Source organism: Tupaia chinensis, unplaced genomic scaffold (genome assembly GCF_000334495.1).
Source record: "Tupaia chinensis unplaced genomic scaffold, TupChi_1.0 Scaffold000146_1, whole genome shotgun sequence".
Lineage (NCBI taxonomy): Eukaryota > Metazoa > Chordata > Mammalia > Scandentia > Tupaiidae > Tupaia > Tupaia belangeri.
Genome location: NW_006159616.1, coordinates 11,317,639 through 11,329,859, shown reverse-complemented (window position 1 = coordinate 11,329,859; position 12,221 = coordinate 11,317,639). Strand labels below are relative to the sequence as shown.

At 53.1% G+C, this 12,221-nt stretch overlaps 1 protein-coding gene across 2 annotated transcripts in view; it reads left to right on the top strand.

Annotated features, from left to right (window-relative positions):
- Positions 1-12,221, top strand: part of TNFRSF1B (TNF receptor superfamily member 1B) — a 36,256-nt gene that overhangs the window by 4,741 nt on the left and 19,294 nt on the right. Inside the window, exon 1 of one of the 2 annotated variants that reach the window (XM_027770626.1) lies at positions 6,625-6,646. The exons of the other annotated variant lie outside the window; for it this stretch is intronic. The gene's annotated coding sequence lies outside the window, so the exon portion shown is untranslated. Of the gene's footprint in view, positions 1-6,624; positions 6,647-12,221 lie in introns of those variants that run through there. 2 annotated transcript variants of the gene reach the window in all.

Below are 12,221 nucleotides of genomic sequence, written 5' to 3'. Positions count from 1 at the left end.
TCCCTGGAGCCTCTGTGCCCTCATCTGTAAAATGGGAACAGTCCCCACCTTACCAGCTCTTTGTCTGGATTAAAAGTGCCTCACAGGCTGCGAAGCTCCTAGTAGCTATTTGAGCCACCAGTGGCTTTGCAGTCCTGACCTCCCTGGCTCATGGGGTGACACGCAGGCTGTGACAGGGATCACTGTGGGGTCTCTGTCCTCTGAGTCACAGGCTCTGCATTTGGTTGCCTGGAGTTTCTACCTGAGTGACTTAACTGCCTAATGTCCCTGGGATCAGCTTCCCTCTTACCTGCCTTTTCCCACCTCAGTGCCCCTTGCTGGGCCCCCTTACTGGGTCCCCTTAACACCTGCCGGACCACTTTGGCCTTAGGACCCCAGATTATGGCAAAGGTTGTGGAGTGAGGAAATCACCTACTCTCCCTTCCCTCCCCTCTCAGAGAAAGTTACTGTATGTCATTTGGGGGACAGCAGGGGGCTCATTTGATGTGGGGCAGAGAGGATGCAGGTCTCAGCTCTCCACCTGCAGGTCGGCACAGGTAGATTCTAGTGGTCTGTCTCCAGTTCCTGTGATGCTGAATGTGTTTGCTTGTGATCCCAAGGAGGAAAGGCCCGGGGGGACTCATCCAAGATCATGTTGTCTATTCCCCTACTGCCAAGTGACGTCCAAGACCACATGGCTCCAAGGAAAGAGCACTGGCCTGGGTCAGGAGATCAGAGTTCCCATCTGAGCGCTGTCCCTGATTGCTGTGTGATCCTGCTCAGGTTACTTAACCTCTCAGGGTCTAAGCATCTGTAAAAATCTAACAGCACTCTCTCAGAAGATCAGGGAAGCCAAAAGCTTTGAGTGTGCTTGACAAAGGCCACAGACTGGGGCGGGGTCTGAAAGTTTCCCCAGGAAGCAAAGCCCAACATTCCTTGGCTTCTCTTCTTGTGGACCTCAGTGCCACTTGTTTTGCTTAGAACTGCCTCCTTGACTCAGACCCCAGTGCATCAAGGATTCACAACTGCCTGTCAGTTTGCATGAGAGACAGAATGCAGGAGCCCCAGGCAGAGCCGGGATGCTAGGTGTCCTGCCTCCCTGGTTCTGCCTCCCTGATGCCTGGTTAGCCCTTCTGAAGCTGAGAAACTAGCCTGTTTCCCTAGACAGTGGGGAAGTCCGTGCTGGCTCTGTCAGCATCCACTGCAGGGCCTACTGTCTGGGAACCCACAGGTTCAAGGAAGCCTCCAGCGGGGAGGGCATTTTCCTCGAAGAAGCCCTTTGTCACCGGTAAAGGGTACACGCCCCGCTGCCCTAGGTCTGCATCCTGCCTCTGCTGAGCTGGCAGCAGCAGAGCTAGGCTTCTGACGTCCAGGCTCCCCATTGGGGCCCACGGTCTTTTCCACCGAGGCACGTTGTGATGTCACAGGTGATGGTGACGTCATTGTGGTTTGGGGCCCTCAGCTGTGAGCCCCGGAAAAGGAAGTGTCTGCTCACCGATGAGTGTGGATGAGTGAATTTCCTTTTGCCCAAGTGTGAACGTGCTTTGGCCAGTGGTGGCAGTGGTGGTGGAGGAGACAGTTGGCCGAGGGTCCCGGGGCTCCAGCTCTGGCTCGGTCTCTGGCCTGTGGACTAACAAACTGCCCTGCTTTCTGGGCCTCTGGGCCTTTACAGAGAAGGAGTTAGAGTTATCATCTTTGCAGGTTTAGGAGCACTAGCTGGCTGCTTTGTTGCTACAATAAGAGGAGCCATTAGCCCACTAGGTAACCCGAGTGTTGAATGATGGGATGGGAGTCTGCAGAGAGCCTGCGTCTCAGGCGCCAGGAGCACCAGGTGCCCTTCCATCCTGGTGGCAGACACTGTGGACGGGTTCTGGCTGGAGAAGGCTGGCAGTGCAGAGTGCCTCGGAGGGTCATAGATCTGGGCCTATGCGAGGCCTGGCACAGTACTGCACTGTCCCCTTTTGGAGTGGGGGACTCGGGTTGACCCAGTCATTCTGCCTGGGGGACAGGGCAGAAATCCCCAGGGGGTTTTGTTTGTCTTCGTCTACTGTCCAGACAGTGGCCCACTTCTGTTTCAGTCTGAGCTTGGCTCTGCAGTGGATCGGGTTGCTGTGGCCCCAGGTTCAGAGAAGTGAGTGGGCTGGAGGCTGATGGGGGAGTGGGAGAGGGTCTGAGGGCAGGCAGGTGGGACACCTGCCGAGCTGTCAGTGGGTGACCTTCTTCTCCTTTCAGGAGAGAAGTCAGAGGCCGCAAACATAGACGGCCTGCAGAGGTGGATGACACTCGGAGCTGGGAGTCAAGTCCTAGCCTGGACTAGGTTCAGCCTCCTCCTCAGGGAGGACTTGGCCAATTCCCTTCTCCTTTCTAAACCTCATGCCCCAGCGTAACCTGAGACCAGCAAAGGCCCCTGAGAATCCTGTGACCCTGTGTTTGGCTAGGATGGTAATGAGTCCTGCCTTTCAGCAGGGGATAGAGCATCCCAGTGCAGAAGGCTGAAGTCTGACCCAGCCCTGGCCTTGACAGTGACTCTCTAAGGATAGGCTCCCAGCACTTTGCCTTGTTACTGGGACTCCTGCCAGCATCTTGGTTGCTCTGCCTGTCCTCCCTCCGCTGACCTGCTGCCCCTGCCTCTGTCTGCAGCTCAGAGGCCCCCGGCTCCTGGAGAGCACGTCGCCAGCTGCTTCTGCTTGGATTTCTGCTTGTGGATTCACAAGTTCCAAATCAAACCCTGTCCTTCCTGTCCAGCTCTTTCACTCCCGAGGCTCCACTTTCTTCCTGTCCTAGCTCTATCCTTTGGACGCCGCCCTCATCTTGTCACCTTCCTATTCCCTCTGCCCGCCTCCCACCCTCCTCCCACAATGTCCACAGGCTGCTTTCTAAACACTGAGCTCTGAAGGGTGGGCAGGTTTGGGGTGGGTGGATACCGGGTAGGGGCATGGAGACAGAACTAGCAGAGACATTGCTGGGTCGTCCTAGCGAGGCAAAGGGCTTGTTAGAGTCCACAACGATGCACAAGGCTGTTAAGTTTGGGGCTAGTTTATGGAAGTAGCAATACCGCTTGTATTAAGAACTGTAGCAACTGTAATTGTGGGGGAATTTACTAAACAGTTTCCATGTGTTATCTCATTTATTCCTCACAGCACCCCCAGGGTGCTATCAGTCCCTTTCTATGACCGAAAGACTGAGGCTTATTGAACTTTTTGTTTATTTAAAAACAAAAGTCCTCCAAGGCTGCCCACTGATGAGGGAGGGAGTCTGGATTCAAAGCGCCAACAATCCTCATCTCAGAGTTCATGCTCTCACCTGCTGCAGTCACTTCCTATCTGGAGTTGAGGCAGTAGGGAGCCACTGATAGTTTTTGACCACAGAAATGACCAGAGCAGAGAAGTGTTAGAAGATCACTCTGGCCTTAGCACGAAGGACAGATGAGATGGAGAAGCTGGAGGCAGGGAGGCCCTGTAGGAGACTGTTGCCACTTAGTTTAGGCCAGGGCTCTGGGCTGGAGGAGAAAGAGCAGATTAGGAAGGAAAGGATGAGAGGTTTGTGGGAGGAAAAGGGGGGAGGCCTTTGGCCTCTCACTGGGTACACTTTCTCTTCTGTTTATAAATCCATTTCCTGCCAGGCCTCATGCTTGCCCCAACTCATTTCAATGAATTGCAAATTAAAATTTGGCTTTGTTGAGCAAGTCAGCGTCTGTTAGGCACCTTCAGTGGGCCGTGCACTGGCTGAGTGTAGAGCGATGAGTAATACAGACACAACAAGGTGATGCTGAGCTGTCTCTGCCGGCCAGACACGGCGCTGAGCCCTTCACACAGACTGACTTAGTGAATCAGAGCTGCCCTGTGAGGTGGGCATGGTTTCTGTCCGCTTTTTATAGAAGACAAAATGGAGACAGGAGAATGGCAAAAAGGGGATTAACCCCCAGTGTCTAGCCCAGAGCTCACACCAGGGTGTTGGGGGAAGTTGTGATCCCTCGATGGAGGGATGCAAGGGAAACAACAAAAAAGTGGTCTGATCTGGGCAGTGCAGAGCTCTGTGGGGATTGTCCCAAAAGGGACCTCTGCCCCTTCTAGGGGGTTCAGAGAAGGTTCCTTTGAAATGATGGTGGAGGAGACTCTTAAAAGAAGCAGAGGAGTTGGGCCAGTGTTGCATGGAGGTAAAGGTGCTAGATCCCATTTTGCTGACTGCACGATTCAAGTCCTGGACCCAGCAGCTTGAAAGTCATGCTGGCACATGCATAGGCATGTCCAAAATTCCAAGAGGGGAATGAAAGAGCAGAGATTGTGGTGTGACTATTCCCTTGGGGTGTGATTTCTCACCTTCCCTTTCTGTTTCTCTTTGATGAGTACACATGCCCTATAGCAAAAACAAACAAGAAGCTGAGGGACCAGCAGATGGCATAGTGGTTACATTGCTGGACTCCCACGTGGCTGACTGCAGTTCGAGTCCTGATCCCAGTGACCTAAAACTCATGCCAGGCACATGTGCATGCATGCTCAAAATCCCAAGAGGAGAATGGAGGAGAAGGAAGTGGAGGGTAAGGGGTGATTTCTCACTTTCTGGCAAGCACACGTGCCCTATAGCAAAAAATTTCTCTCATAAAAAAAAAAAAAAAGGGACCAGCAGTTGACGGAATGGCTATGTTGCTAGACGCCCATGTAGTCAACCATGGTTCGAGTCCCGGACCTAGTGGCTTAAACTCACACCGGGCACGTCTGCGTGCGTGCCTAAGATCCCGGGAGGAGAATGGAGGAGAAGGAAGTGGAGGGTAAGGGGTGATTTCTCACTTTCTGGCAAGCACACGTGCCCTATAGCAAAAAACAAACAAACAAACAAAACAAACAAACGAACAAAAAAACTAACTAAAAAAAATAAAAAAAAAAAAGAAGCTGAGGGTTAGTTCTGCAAAGGAGCTGGTGGGCAAGGTGTTTGGGCAGAAGTGACAGCAAAAGCAGAAGTATGGAGGGGGCGGTGGGGCAGCCAGGTGCTGCTGTAACTGTAGACAAGGACCCGCCAGATGAGGGTGCAGTGGGAGGTGCCGGCAGGGGCTGGGTTTGCTGTGCCCCAGGGCCCAGCTAAGGAGGTTGTGCTCCTTGTAGAAGCCTCTAAGGAGGGACAGTGTTGGCTGTAGGAAGATGCCTGAGGTCCATCTGCAGAGAGACATAAGGTCGGGGACTGAGAGTGAGGTAGCTGACAAGAGCTGTTAGTGACGAGGGTGTCGAGAAGGGGCCCTTGGAGACTGGGAGGCAATATTGACAGGCCTTGAGGAGAACAGTGGGGAGGGGCTGGGGCATTCCTTGGGGGCGAGGACCACATCCGGGCATCTTTGTACCCTGATGCTTAGTACAAAGCCGGCCCTGAGATCTGGCTACCAGCCCAGGCTTCCTGTCTGCCCAGCTCACTTCTAAGGCAGCAGGCGGGGAGTGGGATGTCACCCCGGGGGCTGTCTGCCTGTGATGTGGTTGGTCCTTCCTGATGTGGATGCTGCTTTTCTCCATGACGGCAGACAGGCCTCTGCCACCTGGCCCCAGCGTCACTGTGACAGTCTGGCCTGAAGTGACTGCAACCTACAGTCCACGGGGCTCTTGAAAACACCCTAAGTCGAGACCCAAATATCTCTGCTGCCGCCCACCACCCCCTAGGGCCCCTGGGACCTGCCATGCAAATCATGTGGTTTCTCTATTGCTTGAAGATGGTTTCCGGCAGTGTGGGGGTCCTTGGGCAGATACCTCTGCCCCTCCTCAGAGCTGTGGCATCAACCTCCAGGAGAGTCTCTGAACTGCCACTCTGCTCACCATGTGTTCTTGGAAGCATCGCTCCCCTCTGTGGGCCCATTGTCTGTAAAATGAGGTAACAGGGCATGAACTTGTTGGAGGGCATGAAGGCAGATGTAGGTGTGATCAGCCCCAGGTGTGCCCCTCGCTGGCTGCATGACCTTGTACAGCTTGCATTGAGTCTCCCAAAGCCTCTATGTAGGCATCTGTAAAATGGGTCACACTGACCTCCTTGCCTTGGTGCAAGGGTGAAACGGGAGAATGTACGTGAATGTGTCTGAATGTGCACTGTGGCTGCAGGCGGTAGGCGCGTTTCCTGGGTCTGCACATTCTCCGATTCAAGGTGGGGGCTCTCCACCCACAAAGCCCGCAGCCTTCCACCATGTCCCGTTTCTGCCCACAGCTGGCAGATCCCTGCCCAGGGGAGTGGGAGAGTGTATCCCCACCCAAGAGTACTGGCAGCTCAGAGGGATCTCCACAAAATTCAGAAGCCATGAAGATCCCTAAGGATGCTGCACTAATGGTGGCAGGAAGAGCTGAGGACTGCAAGTTTGAGTGCTTTCAGATGACACTGTCTCAGCAGTGACTTCTTCCTCCTTCTGAGGCCTGCCCTTCTTTCCTTCCTCTCTTGTTGTCTATTTATAAATAGGAGAAGGGGCTGAGGGCCTCCACCTTACGGTACTCGTGGGGTGTTGGCCTGGGAACAGGACAAGAGGCAAATTCTTTGGCCCAAGGTTGCCCAATTCCCCCTGAGTTGGCATGCACTCCCACTCAGAGAGGTCCGTGTGACCGCCTGGCCCTGGCGCTTGTTGGCTGATGCTCCAGCAGAGTCCCCACCCTGAACCAGTCTCACTCCCCACCCTGTCCACTGACTTCGCCTTCTGGTCCTCCAGGTGAGAGTGGGGAGGGCGGGTGGGAAGAGCAAGGTGGCTCCTACTTACCAGGTAAGCCTTACTCTGCCAGGTTGGGCTTTTCTTACTAGAGCTTTGCCTTGGACAGATATCTGAGGCTCTCTTTCTTGCAGGGACTCTCAGCCACATCATCCTCTGGTTGGCCACAGACCCCTGGCCCCTGGATTTTGGTTACCTGTGCATCCTTCTAGCACTCAGAACAGTTTTCTATGGGAAGCCCAGTTTGTAGCTGTGGGCATTTCTGGAGAAAGCCGGGTCTCTGGCACTGAATGTCCCTGCCTACTGCCGAAGACTGGTTCATTCTGAGGTTCCTGGGTGGTCACCTGGGAAACCAGATGGCCTGAGGCTGATGGGAGTCCCTCAGCTGCTTTGGTGTACGTGTGCACATACACATTAGGAAGAGGACAGCATGCTCCAGCCCAGCCCTGTACTGGAGGTGGGCAAATGAGGGCTGGTGGCACAGCAGTGACTCAGGGACCAAAGCAGAAGACAGAGCCAAAGGCTGTCTGTCACCCTTCAGCAGTCATGAGCAGAAACCACAGTTTTCTCCAATGAGACCAGGGCAAGGGGCACATCCCAAACCTTCCTTCCTAGATGGCCTTAGACAAGTGACCTGATCTTGAGCAGTGAAATGGGTGTGTAAACACCTGCTTTGGGGTGGAAGTGGGAGTCTAGAAAGTGCCTGCAAGCTGGCCTGGCACGGAGCAGGTGCTTAACAAATATCCCAGTTATCTTTCCTTCTCAAAGGGAAGGGTGAACTATAAAGAAAGTGAGGTTTATTGACTCTTGGATGTGGTGGCTGAAAAGTGCCAATGTGTCACAAAATAGCAGAAGACAGAACTTTGAGCAGAGCAGAGCAGCGCATGTTCTGCCTGCCTGTGTTCCTCCCTCTCGCTCTGCTCCCCCTCTTACATGCCCACCAGAACTGATGACGGTGTCATACTCAAAGGCTGGGATTAAGTTTTCACTTAACGCCTTTACGATACAACCAGGTCCCCATGCATGAATTTTGTGGGGGTATCCAAATTAAAAAACATGACCTTTGGGAGCAAACCATTACCCAAACTGTAATAACCACCAATGTCTTCCTGTCCCTCCCCAAGGGCCTGAGCTGAGACCCTGTAGGAGTGCTGTTGGTGGGGCATCTGACCCCTGGGTGGCAGAGACAGCTCCCCACTGGGACGGTGGTTTCCTACTGAAAGGGCTGCTGAGGTGGCCTGTTCCTCTCTGGGCCTTGGAGTCCTAGGTTTGTGTTGAGGAGGAGGGGAAGCTTGGTGCCCAGAACAAAGGAGGCAGGAGGCAGGATTGGGGTGGGGGGGAACAAAGATTGCTGCTCTTCTAGCATAACCTTGGGCATGATGCTTCACTTCTTGGAGTGTCTGTGAGGGTCGGGGAGAAGGCCATAGCAGACAGCAGATCTGGTAGGTTCTCGGAATGTGTTGTCTACTCCTAACTGCAGGTGCCTCCTGTCTTAGGAGGGGGGAGCCCAATGTTGAGGGGAAATGAAAGCTGTGGATCCTTCTGTGAGGCTGTCTGGGTCCTTTCAGTGGGCTCTGAAGGTCTCCTTGTACACAGTCTCCCATTAGCTTGCTACCAGCCAGGCCCTGGAGTGGCCCAGTCTGGATGACCAGAGGAGGTGACTTTGCCTCTTTCCATCCTTATTTATTTATTTTTAAGAGAGAGATTTTTACTGTAGGGCATGTGTGCTCGCTGGAGAGACAGAGAGAGACAGACAAACAGACAGACAGCAAGAAATCATCCCCAATGGGGGGATGATCGTGGCCATGCCACTATCCCTTCTCCTCCAATCTCTAGTGATCTTGGGCATGCATGTACACATACCCCATGTGAGTTTGAAGCTGCCGGTGCTGAGACTTGAACTGTGGTCAACTATGTGGGAGTCCAGCGACGTAACCGTCATGCTATCTGCTGGTCCCTCCATATTCATTTTTAATTCATAAAATGAGCACAGTCAGACCTGCCTCACCAATAGCACATTGGATTCAGGTGCAGTTTTCTTCCTCTCATGTGTCATCATCCATTCATCTACCTGTGTTCATCTGTCTGTCTGTCTGTCTGTCCACCTACCTATCATATATCCATCCATCCTCCATTTATCTTCCCATCATCTATCTACATACCTATCTATCTATCTGCCTGCCTTTCTACCTAACTATCATGTATCTGTCTATCTTCTCTAATTCCCACTGCCAAGTCACGGATTCCCCACTTATTAAACTGGTGGTTAACTCTTATCCGTGATTTCTAAATTTTCACCCAGGCCCCCATAGTTTGAAAGATTGGAGCTGCTAAGCTTGCAGGTTGAATCAAGGACTATCCAATCTATTTCCTCATTTTAAAATATCTAAGCTCCCCATTAGGGTGGGCGGTTCATGAATCTGAACATTCGCAACTCAAAGCAAAGAACTGGAAGCTTCCATAGTGCTGCATTTCCCAGAGACTGCTGGCCACATTCTGAGGACCTTGGGGCTGACCTGCCTGATCCCTGTAGTACCCTGGGGCCCAAGGCCTGGCTTCCAGGCCTGTGGTTTGAGCCCAGCCCCTGCTCTCTGGAGCTCACAGTGAGGGAGTGACCTTTGTCCTGCTCTGCCTCGGGGCTTTCTGTTCCTCATTGTTTTGCCATGACAGGACTGTGGGTTTTGCTTTTTTTTTTCTGTCCAAGAGGATAAACAGGGCTGCAGATTGCTCAAGGGAGCCCTGACCCCCTCCACCAGCTGCTGGGGGCTGGAGTCACACAGCAGCAGGGAAGGACTAGGTTGGGGAGGGTTATTCATCACGAAGCTTCAGATGAGAGAACTGAAGTGGGAAGTCAGGAAGCCACTATTCAGCTGGCCTGGGGGGCCACGAGCCCAGCTGCCTGCCTTTGGCAGCCAGCAGCCCTGTTCTGAGGGGGAGAGATTCCGGCAGAGACAGGGCCTCTTCCCATCAGGCCCTTTGGACCCTGGCAGGAAATCCCTCCCCAGGGCAGAGTTTCTCTTCACTGCCTGGAGTCCCTGGCCCTGTGGTTCTTAGGCCCCGGGTGGTGAGAGGTTCCTGCTTTGCTCTGGGTGATCCTGCACCCAGGCTTCCCAGAGACCTGTGCTGGCCACTCTTCGGGGCTGCGGGCTGCAAGAGAAGGAGGCACAGCCGCTCTGTGCCCTGGAGGATGCTGTCTGAGGGAATGTGTGGCTGCCTGGGGGTGCTCCATCAGACGGGTTAGGTACAGCTCCTGGCCTTGGGGAGGCTACACAGCAGCTACCTTGGGTTGGCCATCCTGGGGGTGGTGGGGGGTGGCAATCAGGCCTGCACTACAGTTACTAATAAGTTGAATAATGCATAAATAATGTGCTGCAGAAGGTTTGGTTTCTTGGGCCAGGGGCCCCTGTCTCTGCCATGTGCCTACCCCGCTAGGTCACTGCTCTGTCCATGGGCCAGATCAGGTCATGTTCAGCCTCTGAGTACCAGTACCTCTGGGAGGATTCCTTTATATTTTCTTTGTCTGATTTATTTATTTATTTATTTATTTATTTATTTATTTATTTATTTATTTATTTATTTATTTATTTATTTATTTATTTATTTATTTATTTATTTATTTATTTATTTATTTATTTATTTATTAACAGTATCGCTTTCTCAGCCCACACCCTGAGATTCTGTCCCTGTTTAGGGCATAGGAGGTGGAATTAGTAACACATCTTCCCCCAAAGTACTTCGGACATGGACAGTGAGCGCTGCTCCCAACATGCACTGTGAGAAGACCTGATTTGGGTCCTAGGCCCTCGCCTCCCTTACTGTCTAGGATGCCGACACCTGTCCCAGCATTGCCCCAGGAGGGAAGTCCTGGGCTTGAGTGTATATGTACATATGTGTGTTCATGTGAGTGTGGGTGCACACCCATGTGCGTATGGACTTACGGCCCAAGAAGGACTCCAAATTATTTTTAGGCTCTGTTGTGCAGAATGGCTCCTACTTCCCTTGCCCAGCCACCTGCATCTCTCCCAGTCTCAACAGAGCCTACCGTTTCAGATTTGGCCCTGGGCCTGGTGTGGGCCCAGGCAGCAGCCGGGATCATGGGAGCATCTGTGTTTAGGCTTCAGGGCCCCTTTGTTGGGGCCACCTCTCCAGGAAATGACATGGTAATGAAGCCCTCGGCTTAGATTCCCACCCCCTGAGCACGCCTCCATGCCAGGCTCTGGGGGACAGCAAAGAGCGACCCCAGCCTGCCGCTCCTGAGGGCTTCCCACATGGGAAGGCCCAGGGGAGCAGATGGTGGTAGCCCTGTCTGCCAGGAGGCATGAGGGAGGATTCTGGGTCTGCAAGATTCAGTGAGGACTGGGTCTGGGCAGGGAGCTTTCGAGGGCAGCGGCTGTCTGAAAAGGGCTGTTACAGGATACGAGGGATTTTTGCGGAGGAAAGATGAGACTATTCTGGGCAGAGCAGACGCATGGGCAAAGTCAAGAAGAGCCACGGATTGCTCTGCAGCAGGAAACCCAGCCCCTGTGGGTCATTCCTGATGGCTTCCAGCTGCTGGCAATGAGCTGTGTGCAGCCAGGGTGGGTTGGTGCTGCCTGCCTGTGTGGAGCAGGGAGACGGCTAGGATTCCAGGCCTGCTTGTCACTCTGAAGGGGCCAGCCAAGGCCCAGCCACCCCTTGCTCAGGGTAGTCATGGCTCCCAGGCAGTGCTGTGGAGCAGGAGGGGAGGCGAAGTGAACCCATCTCCCACCTTGGATGGAGACCTGGCCTGCTGTGCTCTGGCCCAGTGGTACCCAGTGTCATGGCTAGGCTGGAGTCTGTTCTCATTGGCTTTTTCCAGCTGACATCAGTGTCCATGTGGTGCTGGTTGTCAGATATTTTTGATAGCTCCCCTGCTCCTATGAGTTAGGTACTGAAGTCCAGAGAAGTTTAGGCATTTGCCTAAAGCTACACAGCTGGTGAGTGGTGGAGTGAGGATTTGAAACCAGGTCTTTCTGACTCTCTCTGCCCTGATCTGTGTAGAGATTTCACCACTCCTTTATTGGAGTTTATTGAGCTCCTACAACCCACGTGATTGTAGCTGGCAATACGGCGTCCTTGTGTTCCAGCCTCCTGGAACCTTGGTCATTTCAAGGTGATGTCTCCAGGGGCCACATGAGGGAATTTGGGGATCTGTGTACCCCTCCTTTGTTTGTCTAGAAGCACAAGTCACAGCTTCACAGTGGTGGCTAAGGAATGCTTGTCCCCAAGACCCAGACTGCCAATCCAAATCTTTTGGGAGGAAGGATAGGACTCAGGAGTATATGGCCAAGGGTCCTGGGAAAGGCACAGTGGTGAGTGTCCCCAAGTGTCACGCAGAGACTTGCCAGAGGAGAGATCTGTCCGTAGGTCTGTTCTGTTCCGCACCTTGCTGTTTTCCTTTCCTCTTTGCTCGCCTTTCTCTTCCTGTTCATTTCTTTTTTTTTTTTTTTTTTTTTTGGCAAGGTTTTTGCTATAGGGCACATGCACTCTCCAGAAAAACAGAGAGAGACAGACAGATAGAAAGTGAGAAATCACCCCCAGGGGGTATGGCCATGCTGCA